The sequence below is a fragment of the Ochotona princeps genome, chromosome 29, assembly GCF_030435755.1.
Source record: "Ochotona princeps isolate mOchPri1 chromosome 29, mOchPri1.hap1, whole genome shotgun sequence".
Lineage (NCBI taxonomy): Eukaryota > Metazoa > Chordata > Mammalia > Lagomorpha > Ochotonidae > Ochotona > Ochotona princeps.
In genome coordinates this window covers 14,588,607-14,602,830 of record NC_080860.1, presented here as the reverse complement: position 1 = coordinate 14,602,830, position 14,224 = coordinate 14,588,607, and positions in this window count along the sequence as shown.

Here is a 14,224-nt window from a genome sequence, read left to right as displayed (position 1 = left end):
GTGGTGGCGGGCCCTTCTTGCACTGTGCCTGGGACATACCACACTGCTGTGTTTGGTTTCTTAAACTCAGCCACGGGAGCTACAGCGACAATCCCACAAGAGATCCACAGGATTTCAAGATCGGCTGGTCTTACTTCTGATCCCACATCCTGCTCCACTGCTCCTGTACCTGAAAAGGCAGCAGGGGAAGGCCCAACTGAGGTGAGAGACCTACCAGGTCTCCTGGCTTCTGGCTCCTGGCTCCTGGCTTCAGCCTGCCCCCGCCTTGGCTGCTGGGGCCGTTCGGGGTGTGACCCAGCTGATGGGAGCGCCCTGCCTCCCTGCCGCTTCCCCCTAACCATCCCAACTCTTGTCAGTTCGTGTCCGGTCTCCCACCTCCTGTCCTTATCGACCTCCTGACACCTGCCTGGTGGTTTACCTCCGACTCCAGTTCAGGTTGAGAAATTGTACATCCTTCTCCAGAATTCGGGACATCCAGTGTGTTCAGTTGACAAGGGTTCAATGTGGGACTTTTTTAAGATTTAGTTATTTGAAAGGCAAACTTTACAGAGAAAAGATCTCTTCTGCCCACTGGTTCACTCCCCTGAACGGCCACAAGTTCCAGAGCTGAGCCAATCCAAAGCCAGGGGCTTCTTCAGCGTGTTCCATGTGGGTACAGGGGTCCCAAGAACCTGATTCATTCTCTACTGCTTTCCTAGGCCATAAGCAGAGAGCTGGATCAGAAATAGAGCAGCCAGGACACAGACCAGCGTCATGGGATGCTGGTGCCACAAGGGGGATGCCACCACACTGGCCCGAGGGACTCCTCTCACTCATCCATTCGTTAAGCAAGTGTTCAGAGTTTGTTCTTCGGCCTGCAGAGCCACAGAATGTTGGGAGGGAGTTCATCGACTCCAAACAGGTGCTCTCAAGTTAGGCTCATCGTTGGTGTTGGGGCTGGAGACTTGACATGAGGGGCCAGAGGTGGGGGGGAGGGAGGTGACAGGAGCAGGCGCTGGAGACAGGCCAAAGGTGGTCCTGGTGAGCTCGAACCGCTGGCTGCCAGCAAGTGATGCTGGACACCCTTTCAGGATCACTCGGGGTGTCTGTTTTGCTAATAGAAGTGATCTACAGTGGTAACATCCAGTGACCCAGTCTACTGCAGGGGAAATTGCCCTGCATGCCAAGAAATGCCTCCTGGTCCCTCCAAAACAAGGAGACAGGCTTCCCACTCTTATCAGTCTGGAAGCTAACTCTCCGAAGGAACTGGCTTCAAGTTTAACCTGCTTCCTGCCCCAGAGCCAAGTGCTGCTTCTTCCAGGAAACACTCCCAGCTTGCAGTGGTGGCTTCTGCAAGGAAACTGTGCTGTGGTTCAAGGATGTGACCTCCAGTCTTGGTTGGATTTTGTGTGCCATGGTAGCTGGGACCTCACATCCTCTCCGGGAAGGAAACATGGCCGAGTGCCACCCACCCTGTGTCCAAGGTCCCTTTGGAGTCCTGGGATCTGGTCCCTGCCTCCAGGGCGTCAGTGCCTTCCAGCCAACTGTGGCAGGGGCCTAGCAGTCACAGTAGCTGTTGGCACAAGCTGGGGGCTCCTGAACAAAGGTTCTGAGATCCTTAAGCCCAGGGAAAGCTGCTCTCTGGCCTCTGTGCTCTCAGCACCCTGGTGCTCCCTGCTGCCGTTGCAGCCAGAAAACCTCATTAGTCCTGAGTCTCCAGAAGCACCCCCAGACGCCCCTGAACCCTTGTCCTGGCCGTACATCTGGTGCTCGTCCCCTCAGCCGGCACAGGGACCTGCAGGTTTTCAATACAAGGCTGAAGAGTGGTGGTAGATCTCCCATCCAAGCACTGCTTACCTTCTAAGATACACACTAGACCAGGCACATCCAGGGTGGTGTGGCTGTAGCCTGAACAGTAGTAGGTCTTACAGGCCGTGTGACCTAGCCCAACAACTCAGTTCTGCCCATTGATGGAAAAACAGCCGCAGATTGATACACCACGAGTGTGCCTGTTTGCATGAACAGAACTGACGCCAGTGGTGGGCCAGGTTGGGTTGCTGGGCTGTGTATGTGCCACACTGTGATATAGGGCATGCACATGGATGACCCCAGTCCAGCTCTGCCAGGTTGACACTCTAGAACATCCCTCATGATGGCTTGGTCCTGCTTGAACACCACCTGCTGACCATGTGGATCTCGTCTGCCCCCTCTGGATTTCCCATGGCCCTGTATCTGCATTGTCCATAGCAGTCGCTGTACGCTTCCGATTCCCAGCCAGGAGAAACTGGAAATGGAACGGGAGAACTGTGGTGAGCTGACAACAAGCCAGAGATGTGAGAAATACCTGCAGATCCCACTGGATGGTTCAGCTCCTCCGTCGGGAATTCTATTTCACTCTACCTCTGTTGTCCAGATAGTACCCATCTGTAGCTGTTGAGCTAAATGCTATAATGTCAGTCATCCTTTGAGACTTGCCATGGCATTCACGAAGGACAAGGGGCCATTTGTAAACAGGCCCAACTGCCCAGAGCCCAAAGCCAAGAAAAAACCATGTTCCCTATAGCACCCCTGCACGGCTGTCAGTCCCTTTCTGTCCGCCTCTGTGCCCGTGTCCTGTTGTCAGCAGCAGCTCTGTCCCACAGAGGTGACACATCAGGACCGGCCAGCCGCAGAGGACCTGGACAGAGGGAGCCATGTGGCCGTTAGCCTGGTGGAATTGTGGCTTGGTTACCCAGTCCTCCCTACCCGAGAAGTGTCCTCCACTGTTTGACCTTAAAAGTCTGTACTGCCCAAGGTGTCCAGAATGCTCGCCCCACAGGACTGCCCACCAGTGCCTCCTCTCACCCAGGTGTCTTTGAGCTCAGCATCTGTTGGCCAGTCTGTGAGTTCCCCTCCTCGTGGGCACATGCCAGAAAGCTGGTGGTGGAGGGAGGGAGATTTCTGGATTCCTCCAGCCCCTTGCAGCCCAACAGTCTCAGATTTTCCACTGGAGCGCCTGCATTCCAGCCGGGGCCTCAGGAAGGGGACTCTCCTACTCACCCCAGAATTCACTCCCTCTCCCCACAGATGGCACCCAGCGTCCTGCCATGGGGGCAGGGCAATCTCACAGATGACCTCCGAATAGCCAGCCCAGCCTGGCCCCCGTGTCTGCTCGGGCCCAGTGGAAACATCTGCTCAGCTTTCCCCAATGCAGTTGGCCACACCCAGGGCTCTGATAGTGGGCATGGAGGCTGCCCGCCCCGAGAGGCCACGCTGCCCTAGGGCACTTGGGTACCCACCTCCTGCCTTGTGCATCTCCACCAATACTTATGAGCAACGGGGCCATGGAGTCACAGCTCCTTTGGAAGTTGGGATCATCGTTGCAGCCCCGGCATGTCACATACAAGCAATTGCATGACAATTTCAATGGTACTGGATGTGGTTAATTACTCGGGATGATGACCATCTGTATTTACCTTGGAGCCGAAGAACCTAGGTGCTTTGAAAGCCAGGATGGTCCTGGGTGAGCCCCAAAAGATCCACTTTCATTTAAAAACTGGGCACAAGGGACTGGCATTGTGCAGCATGTTAAGCCACAGCTTATAACAACATCAGCATCCCCCAAAACGGAGCCCCACCTGCTCTGTTTCCCACCCAGCTTCCTGCTGATGCACCCAAAAAGGCAGTGGATGGTGGCCCAGGGACTTAGGCCCCTGCCACCCACACGAGAGATCTGGAAGAAGCTTCTGGTTACCCGGCTTGGGACTGGCCCAGTCCTACCTGCTGCAACCATTAAGGAAGTGAACCAGTGGATGGAAATTTCTACATCTATCTCTGCTTCTCATATAAATGTCTGAAAATTGAAGGCAGGAAGACAGAAGCAGCCGGGGGTGGGGAGAGAGCGGTGAGATGGACTCTTGGGCAAGGGCTTCAGGGAGCAAGCCCGTCCCCTGCTTTCCTCCTCCTGATCAAAGGGTAGAGCAGGTGCTGTTCCTTTTGTATTTCCTTGAAGGTGGAGCAGACTTGTGGGTCGCCGTCCACAGTAAGACACAGCCTGCTGCAGCCAGAGACCCCTCGGCAGCTGAAGGTGGTTCCTGCTGGGCCGTCCATCCTCCCTCTGGGCAGACATGTTCTTGCTATGTCCGCCAAGCCAGGTGCACTGGTCTAGCTGCTGCCTCCGACCCAGGCCACCCTCCCTCACAGGGCTGCAGCCCTGTACAGCTGTGTTCTGGTTCCTCCAAGACCGCAGTCCACAGGGTCCTCTCTTGCGTCCTCATCTAAAAGGCTACCTCCTCCAAGCTGTCTTCCCACCTCCCCAGCAGTTCTGACACTGTAGGTCTGGAGCTCCTATGGGTGCCAGCAGCCCTGGTCATGGGAGGCACCCTAGCTCAACAGACGTAAATGAATGGGAGTACAGACACAGCTCGAGATGGAAGCTCGCTTGTCCACACTGCTCTCTGGGAGCCAGACTCCATCCTTGGGCAGAGCCACTCCAGGTCTGTCCCTCCCAGACCTGTGCAAAGAAGCACTTGTACTGGACCCCACCCCTCATCGCTCTTGAGCATTCTCTTAACCAATTGGCACGGTCCCTCCCCATCATGGCGCCCCCGCTAACCCTGGCGCCCTGCCCCTGATGAGCTATGCGTCGCTATCTGTGGTCTCCGCCAGCCCCGCGCGGTGGTTGTGCTGGTTTCTATTACAGTAATTGGCATAAACTTTATTCTTTCGCAGAGAGATTGTTCGGCCCGCTGAGACTGCACAGCCATCTGCCGTAAATTGAGACTAGTACGGCTTATTTTGGTGAATGCAAAATTGGATCCCATCCTTCACTCCGTGGCTTGATTCAACTTCCAGATGGTTCATCCACATGAAGTAATAGGAATGCGCCACAGCCCTCTTTAGCCGAAGATGGAGACGTAATATTTATTTGCTGATGTGGAGGCCCGCGGACGCTGTCCTGGCGGGGTGTCGATACATAACGCTGCAGCACCAAATTGTCAGCTCGGTCTGGGGGCGCTGTGATGCCCCTCCGGCTTGCCGAGGGGGACCCTATGTGTGCGTGCGTGCGGGGGGGCTTTTTTCTTTTGGTTTGCCCTTGACCTAATCTCCAGAGGTTTTGTTCTCTCTTGGGCTGTTTCTTATCAGCTCTGTCTGCCCGTGTAGCCAGCTCCACATCTGCTTCGCCTTTAGCACCTGTGACATTTTCATTAATGTTTCCCCAAGGTTAAGCCCCCATTCCAACTATCCCTCAGCTCTCAGGAGCCAGAGCTCAGCTTGTGCGCAGTGAGGAGCCTGCTGGGACATTGGGTCATTTCGATGGGGCTGGGCTGGCCGCACCCAGTGGGAGAGCTCCACCACCCACGCTCAGGTTTGCTTCTCGGAGCCAGAGCTGGGACTTTCAATCTCCATCACCCCAAAAAGCTTTGGTGGCCCCGCCCCATGCAACCCCAGCCTGGGTCCCTCATCCTCCACCTGCCCTCCTGGCCAGGGGAACAGGGCGCTCAGAGCTGCTTCCCGGTGCCCAGCTGACCAGGGAGAAAGCCCTGCACCTGAATCTGCCAGGAGAACCGTGGTAGACATGTAGGCTCCTGAGTGGAAGCAGAGCAGAGCCCGGAGCTAAGTAGCAAGGAGAGTCTCTCTCAGGTGGTCATTCTGCCCACCTGTGTCACCTCTGCACAGGTGCTGGCGCCAAGTGCATCTGGAGAACCGCTTGCGTGACGTCAGCAAGCAGTGTTGTCACCAACTTCTTTTTTTTAAAAAAAATGTCCTTATTTTGGGCCCACCGTGGTAGCCGGTGGCTGAAGTCCTCACTTTGCATGTGCTGGAATCCCATATGGGCACCGGTTTGTGCCCTAGCTGCTCCGACTCCCATCCAGCTCCCTGCTGTTGGCCTGGGAAGGCAGTAGACGATGGCCCAGGGCCTTGGGACCCTGCACCCGTATGGGAGACCCAGAAGAAGCTCCTGGCTTTGGATCAGCTCAGCTCCGGCTGTTGCGGCCGCTTGAGGAGTGAACCAATAGAATGGAAGATCTTTCTGCCTCTCCTCCTCTCTGTATAGCTGCCTTTTCCAATAAAAATAAATAAATCTTAAAAAGCAGAGAGAGAGAGGTCTTAACAATCTTATATTTGCTGGTTCACTCCCCAAATGCCCTCAAAGACCAGGGATGGGTCAGGTCAAAGACAGGAACCAGGAACTCAGTGCAGGTCTCCCTGTGGGAGGCAGCGACCCAAGCAATAAAAGTAAATAAAATCTTTAAAAAAAAAACCATAGATCAATGACATTCTAGCAGCATTGGAATTTGATCTGGACAGCTTTTCTCTTTTTTTCTTTTAAGGGAATGGAAACCTTTAAGTTTCAAAACAGAATGAGTAAAATCAAATCTTTTATTTTTCAAACATTTATGTATTGAAAAGTCAGATTTACAGAGAGAAGGAGCGACAGAAAAGAAGATGTTACATCTGCTGGTTTACTCAAATGTCGGCAACAGCTGGAGCTGAGCTGATTCGAAGTCAGGAGCCAGGAGCCTCCTCCAGGTCTCCCACATGGGTGCAGGGTCCCAAGGTTTTGGGCTGTCCTTGACTGCTTTCCCAGGCCACAGGCAGGGAGCTGGACGGGAAGTAGAGCAGCTGAGATACGAACCAGCACCCATATGGGATCCTGGCAAATGCAAGATGAGGACTTTAGCCACTAGGGTATTGCATCGGGCCTGAAAAATCAGAGCTAAGATCGGAAACATGATGGGCTGGAACCATGAATGTTCTAAAATGGTATTACCTTTCCTTTCTCGGTCCTCACAGAGGTTTCTGCAAGCAGGAAGGACACGAGGCTAGATCTCTGACCAACCTGAGGAAACCCAACATCTCTTTCTGCCATGTTTAATGCCCAGTGGGGACGGGGAAGGGGTGGGCTTCCCCGGTGAGACTCCAGCCACGCTCCTACCCAGCACAGTCCTGCTGCACTCCATGCTCTGAGCAGGGCTCGCCTGAGCAGTAAATGTCTCCCGGTCCCTGGAGCTCAGTGCCCGGCTTTCCTCCAGCTTACCCTGGCACTGTGGCACCCTGGGGTAAGACACCACTGGACGCATCAGCAGGTTCCCTCGGTTCTCTCTACCAGATCTGTCCAGAATCTGGCTCTGCTTGTCACTGCCCACGGCTTTAATCTTGACTCATCTTGGCACCTGTTGTTAGGTTGTCCCCGCCTGGATCACTCAGAGCTTCCTTCCTCTCCCCCCGTCCCCACGTCACCCAGAGGAACCACTGTGATTCTTGCCTGAACCAAAGCCGTCCCATCCATCCAGGCCTTGGCTCACAGATGTGTCATGAGTCCTCTCAAAGGGAAGGGCAGAGGCCTGGGTCACCCACACTCTGTCCTCCCCTCCCACCTACCTCTACTCCCATCTCACCCACCAGGTATCCTGCACTCCAGGCAGGTCCCCAGGGCCACCTCCTCCTCAGGGAGCCTTCCTGGACCGCCCGCACCACAGTTGGGATCCCTGCGCCCCTCCAGGTGCCCTGAAGGCCAGCTTGCCCCATCCTGCGGGCCAAGCACACAGGAGGTCTTTGCTGGTGGTGAGAACAAACATCCGCTCTTAGCGAATCTGTCGTGTCAAAAAAAAAAAAAAAAAAAATCCCATAAACCCGAACAGGGTTGTCCAAATGTAATAATGGCCATTAGCGTCTCTCCAGCCCAGAACGGCAATTCTGGAAAATTCTGCGCAATTGGAGCACAATTAGGCATATGGTGGCACAGCTTCCTCTGGCACAAAAAATCCTGATCCACATTTGGTCCAGCCCCAAGGTCAGGGTCTCCAGGGAAGATGGAGGAGCGAATCATGCTCACGGGGCTGCAACCTGAGACCCCGAGCTCTGTGTGCAGTGACAGCTCCCCGTTTTGCAGGCAATAATAGCTCACGGCACGCGGGCCCCTGCTCTGTGTGTGTTGCAACCTGCTAGGCTCCAGGGGATGCAGCAGCCAGGGCCCCCACCCTGGACCCAGGAGGGACAGCAGAGCTGCAAGCTGCCACCCCGCCATTGGCCAGCTGTGTCACAGCCCTGCTTGGCTGTCCACTTCCAGGTATGCCTAGTGCTGCGCCGAGAGGCTCTGGGGAGGCTGGTGGCAGAGATGAGAATGACCTAGTATAGCCACATCGTGAGATTTCACATGCAAGTCACGCCTCTCCTGCTGGGCTGGCAACTTCCTAGGCTGCCATGGGGAGTGGCCCACGGGGACGGAAACGTTGTTGGTGGCACCTTCTGTCTGTGAATGAGCCCACTAAAGAAGGAAGCAAGGTGTCCTGCCAGGACAGGGTCAGGGCAGGCATGGTGTTGCTATAAAGCCACTTACTTGCAATACCGGTGTCCCACGTCGGAACATCAATTCCAGTCCCAGCTGTTCTGTTCCACTTCTGATCTGGCTTCCTGCTCACGCTCGTGGGAAAGCAGCAAATGATGGCTCAAGCACTTGGGCCTGTGTCACTTATGTGGTATACCCAAATGGAATTCCTGGCCCAGTGCTGGCCACTGCAGCCATTCGGAGAATGAACCAGCATACGGAAGACCGCTCTCACTTTGTGTCTCTCTGCCTCTCTGTCTCTCACCTTGCAAATAAATGAAAATTGTTTAAAGATTACTGACTGGGTGTGGTTACATCCCAGGAACACATAAAAAAATACTAGGAGACTGTCACACCACTTGCATGAATGGTTACAATGAGGGGCGTTGGAGAGATGGAGTGTTAGAGGGCCGCGGCCGCAGTTCCCGGTAAGGATGGATTTCACATGTTAACATCACCAGAGGACAAACGTTGCAAAGGAACCAAAAGGATTACATGACTCAAGTTCACGTAGAGGTCACCCACCTGAGGCAGTGCTATCTGTTGTTCCTGAAGAAATGAGTGGGTGTCTCGGGCTGGCCGATGGCTTGGGAGTGTGAGGACAGCGGAGTGGACATGGCTGGGGTTGAGGGCATTTGCTGAGCCACCCCAGGACACATGTGTGTGACAGGATCTTCTCATTCCTGTACACATGCAGATTAAAGTTGAACCAGTGTGGCTGCAGGTGTGTCCCAGCCAGCTGTGCCAGTGGTGGCATGGCTTGAGCCAGAGACTGGGAGCCACAAACTCTGTCTCCAGTGAAATTCATAACGAACACCTGTGGCTTGCAGGCGACTTCAACTCTTACCACCAGCAAGCCAGGGGACAGGAGTTCTCAGCCCATCTGTGGGAGCCTGAAAGTCAGCAGACCCCTTCCCCATCCCTTCCCTGCACGTCTGTCCATCCCCTGGCTCTGCCCTGCACGGATCAGCGGGCGTAACTATGGGCCAGTGGCGACAGAGATCCCCCAAGGGATAGAGGTTCTTCCTGGGCAGAACCTGCTGGCGCCAGGACAATACTGTGGCGTGCGTGCATGCGTGCATGTGGGGAGGTGGCTTCAGGGCCAGGGGTGCAGCGTGTCTGGGGTTTACCAGGAAGGGAAACACCTGGAAAACCACATTCCTGCTTAGAGCCTCCTTAGAGCAGGCCGGAGGGGAGAGGGTGGTGGTGGCGCAGGGGGCCTCCAGCCCTGCAGGATCTGGTCGTGCGGGTTTGGGGTGGAGAGGGCCGCAGCTGGGAGCACACTCAGGTTGAGGCAATTAGTGGGGGCATAATTGGGGTTGAGTCATCTCTGCTGATGCTGGGAGGAGGGTGCTGGGTGGGTGGGGCTCCGCCAGCGTAATTGCTGCAGGGTGCAGCTGCTTTCCGGCCTCGGAGACGCATGGCACTGTGGCTGAGAAGGAGGAACCCAAGGCCCCAGCAGGGTCCTGTCTCCTCTTGCCTGGCTGGCTTCCCAGCCCAATCTGCCTGAACCTGACACCTGGGTGACCCCAGGAGAGGGCACTGGAAGTGAGGAACCTGGTGAGCAAATAGGTGGCTTAAACTCCCGCCCCAACATCCAGGGTGCCACCGGAACCTGCATATTCGGGAGTGATGCCATACTTCATGATTGGGCTTTTGATTGTTTTTGTTTTTCTACACATTGTAGTCCCTACAACTGGGATGAGGCTTGCAGCATCTCTCTCTCTAAGATTTATTTTTATTTTCATTTGAAAAAGCAGAGGCACAGAGAGGAGAGACAAGGGAGAGCGATCCTTCATCCACTGGTTGACTCCCCAAATGGCTGCAAGGGCCAATCCGAAGCCAGGAGCCAGGAACTTCTGCCGGGTCTCCTGTGTGGGTAACAGGGGTCCAGGAACTTGCGCCACCTTCTGCTGCTCTCCCAGGCCATGAGCAAAGAGCTGGATCGAAGAATAGCGGGGACTTAATGTGGCATTCATCTGGGATGCTGGTGCTACCAGGCTGAAGCTTAACATCACGCCCCCGCCCCCGGGTTTGTCTTCCTTTGGCCAATGCCACCTGGCACCACATGTTGCAGGTTCATCTGTGTTACCGCACGTGGCAACATTCCTCCTTCCTCCCAGCTAAGGTGATCTCTCACAGTACGGATTTAGCCTGTAATTTTTGTCCATGAAATAAACAGAGGGAAAAAAAAGTCATTTACCCGCAGGATCCTGGGGACATCACCAGGGGGTTTGCCAGCAGCCAGCACCCTTTCTCTAGTGTCCTGGCATCCATGAGCGGCATCCCTGGTCCCCTGCCACCCTGCAGGGAGTTCGTGCTGAGTCCCGACTGTTCTGGGGTTGCTCAGTGACCTCTGCCAACTGCCTTCTCTCTCTGTTTCCATTCCAGGAAAATGGGGTTCCAGCCCAAGGCAGGGATGTGCCTCTCCTTCCATTCTGAGGTCCCTGAGATAAAACCCAGGTGTCTGTGTGGGAGCCAGCTCTTCTCCTAAGACTGGATTTGGGGTGGAGCTGATCCCACCCTCTAGTTCCAAAGATGGGCCCTGATGAAGACTTGGTCCCTGGTACACTGCTGTGATTGGCCAGGGCTGGGCCCCTTGGACCTAACAAGGACCAGCATGGGGATTTTGGCAGAAAGTTTGGAGTAATGGGCATTTTTTCCGTCTGGAAGGCTCACTAAGCCACAGGTGCTTAGCCTTGGGCTTCTGTGGGTTCTCTTAACATGGAGAAGCCATAACAGAACCAACACACACACACACACACGGCTCTGAGCCGAGCCCCTGGATCCAGCCATGCCTGAAGCTGGAAGCCAGGTCTATGTGTTCTGCTGGCTCCAGTCATGTTTCTCCCCTCATAACTGCAAGACTGGAATTTTCTCTCTCCCTAGGACATGTGTGACCTGGTCAGTAGGAGAGAAGTCCCTCTGTTTCCCCCCATTGTCCTCAAGGGGAGATGTGGCTTCTATGGCTGAGTGTGCAAAACCTCTCTACCCAGTTCTGTCCTTGGAGGGCACTGTGCTCAGCCAGCCCCGCCCCTTCATACACACACGCTGGGGCCTCTACAGGGCTGTGCCATCCCCATGTTGTTCTCTGTTCACATACCTGTCCCATCGAACCTGGCCTTCCATGGCCCAGTGGAGCCCGGCCAAGGTTTTACACAGCGACAGAGCTCCTAGCAGCTCATCTGGAACCTTGGGCTGGGGACCAAGAGTTTTTCTTTTCTCTATTTTAATCAAATTTAAAAGGCTGAGTTATGTAGAAGAGAGAGAGAGACAGACAGAGAGAGAGAGAGAGAGAGAGAGGTTGAGGTTGGCTCGCTCTCCAACTGGCCGCAGAGGCTAGGGTCAGGCCAGGCCCAAGCCAGAAAGCAGCCTGGGATGCCATTCAGGTACCCCACGTGGACACAGAAGCTCAAGCCCTTGGGCTATTTTCTGTAGTTTCTCCAGGCGCACGAGCAGGGAGCTGGGTGGGAAGTGGAGCAGCTGGGACTCGAACCAGTGGCCGAATGGGAAGTTGGTGTCGCAGGGGATGGCTTTGCCCATGGAGCCACAGTGCCAACCTCGTGTGTGCTCTTTCTGCGTGTTGCCCTTCACTCCTCTGAAGCGTGTGGGTGTGAAGAGGGGTGCGGGTCGCAGTGTCTGGACAGGGCGTTTGGGACAGTGCTTACGATGCCCCTTGGGACACCTGTTTCCTGTATCTCGGCACGTGGATTGCAATCCTGCCTCTTCTCTTCGTTCCAGCTCGCTGCAGACACAGCTGGGAGCAGCAGGGGCTGGCTCAGGCACGTGGCTTGGGAGACCCGGATGGAGCTGCTGAGGTTCCTGGATTATACCTGCCCCAGGCCAGGCAATCCAGGCACTTGGGAAGTTCACCTGTGCCTAAAAGTGTGTGTGTGTGTGTGTGTGTGTGTGTGTGTGTGTGTTTGACTCTCTGCCTTTGATGCAAAATGAAAAAAAAATGAATTTTTTTCAAGATTTATTATTTTTTTTATTACAAAGTTAGATATACGGAGAGGAGGAGAGACAGAGGAAGATCTTCCGTCCGATGATTCACTCCCCAAGTGACCTCAACGGCCGGTGCTGAGCCGACCCAAAGCCAGGAGCCTGGAGCCTCCTCCAGTTCTCCCATGTGAGTGCAGGGTCCCAAGGCTTTGGGCTGTCCTCGACTGCATTCTCAAGCCACAAGCAAAGAGCGGGATGGGAAGTGGAGCAGCTGGGATTAGAACCAGCAACCATGTGTGATCCCGGTGCGTTCAAGGCGAGGACTTTAGCTGCTAGGCCATGATGCCGGGCCCGAAAAAAAAATTGTTTAATAAAAGGGTCATGTAATGACACCCCCTTTCCTGGCCTCTTAGCCTCCCTTCCCCCACATTGTATGCTGATGCAGTCAGATCTAGGTCCCAGGGCCCGGCTCTGTTTGCCTACTCTGAATTCTGGATGCTCCCAACTGACCACCAGCACTCCCTGCCTTGGATTCGTGGAGACAGTTTTTTTTTTTTTCCTTTGTTGCATTGAGTTTCTGGATTTAGTGCGGGCCAAGTGGCTCCTCGCCCAAACTCCTGCGCCTTCCTTTCTAAGGCCAAGGCCACATCCAAGCTCACAGGGCCCAAACCTCAGTTACATAATCCACTCCCTGCTCCATGACAGCAAATGCCCGTGCGCTCGCGGGCCCGGGCACACCTTGTCCTGCCCCGCGGGGATGCTGGGGCGCAGCTATGTGGCTGTGTGTGTTTTTCTGACCCCACCCTTTCACCCCTCAAAAGGCAAAAACAGCTCCTTTCGCTTCGGTGTTGTCAGAAGGAAGAAGAAGAAAAAAAGCCTCCCTGTCATTTCAGCCTTGGGCTGCACTCAAGGATTGAGAAGAGATTTTTTCCCAGCGTTTTTTAAAGCGAAGAGGCGTCACCGACTTACCGGAACTGGAGAGGCCACCCTTGCGCGTCGCTTCCAGGGGCCTCGGCCGTTGGCCTGCCGGCTTCTCTCGGGTCTTCGCTGCGTGCCAGGTGTCAGGCGGGTGCCCTGGGTTAAATAGCGTCTCACCTCTCTTCCTAAGGTCACACAAATGGAAGGGTGCCTGGGCTAGGTTGCGCTGATGGTTGGAGAGCGATGGTCAGGCTGCCTGGCTATCAAAGCTCAGACCCGATGGGCCCCGTGCAGTAGCCTAGCGGCTAAAGGTCCTTGCTGCTTCCACCCAGGCGCGCGCATTGGCAGGTAGTGGGTCAGCAGCAAAGGCTCCGCTCAAATCCAAGCTCTCTGATGTGGGATGAGGCTGTCTGGGTTGGAGCCTTAACCGTAGAGACAGGTGCCTGATCCTCCCGAGTTTATTTTGAACTTGACTTTGGGTCATGGAGGTGGAGTAGGTGCTTCTAGTACAGGCCTGAGTTGTTTGATGCAGCTCGCTGTCATTTCAAGGGTGTGAGCACCTATGTGACCCGGGTCACCACACAGCCCCAAAGAGCTCAGGGTCCCGCCTATCACTCAATACAGACCGCGGAGTGTGATGTGCACTTGAGACTACTGGTGGCTGTGAACTTGAAGGCCTAGGTGCTTCCCTGGGTGCCCAAAGGGGCTACGTGGAGCCGAGTGTTCTCAGCCTATGTTACCATCAACAGCACGGAGAGGGTAGGGGAGAGGCAACTGTTTTCCCATCTGAATCTGAACTCTGCCATCTAGAAGTCGCATGCCGAGGGTGGTTGGCATGGGTGAGAACCTTGTGCTGATGAGGATGCAAGCGTGAGGAGGAGGATGGTCAGCTGCCAAATTACATCCACTCCCAGCTAATCTTGTTTCTGATTAAAAAAAAAAGAATAGCCTGAGGCAGAACCCCGGCAGACGCTCATGTGGGAAGCGCAGGCCTGTGGCCGCTTCCTACGGTAGAAGTTCCCTTGCCCAGCTCGTATCTTCAGGGATTTGAGGGGGAAAAAGTGACAAAGAGCC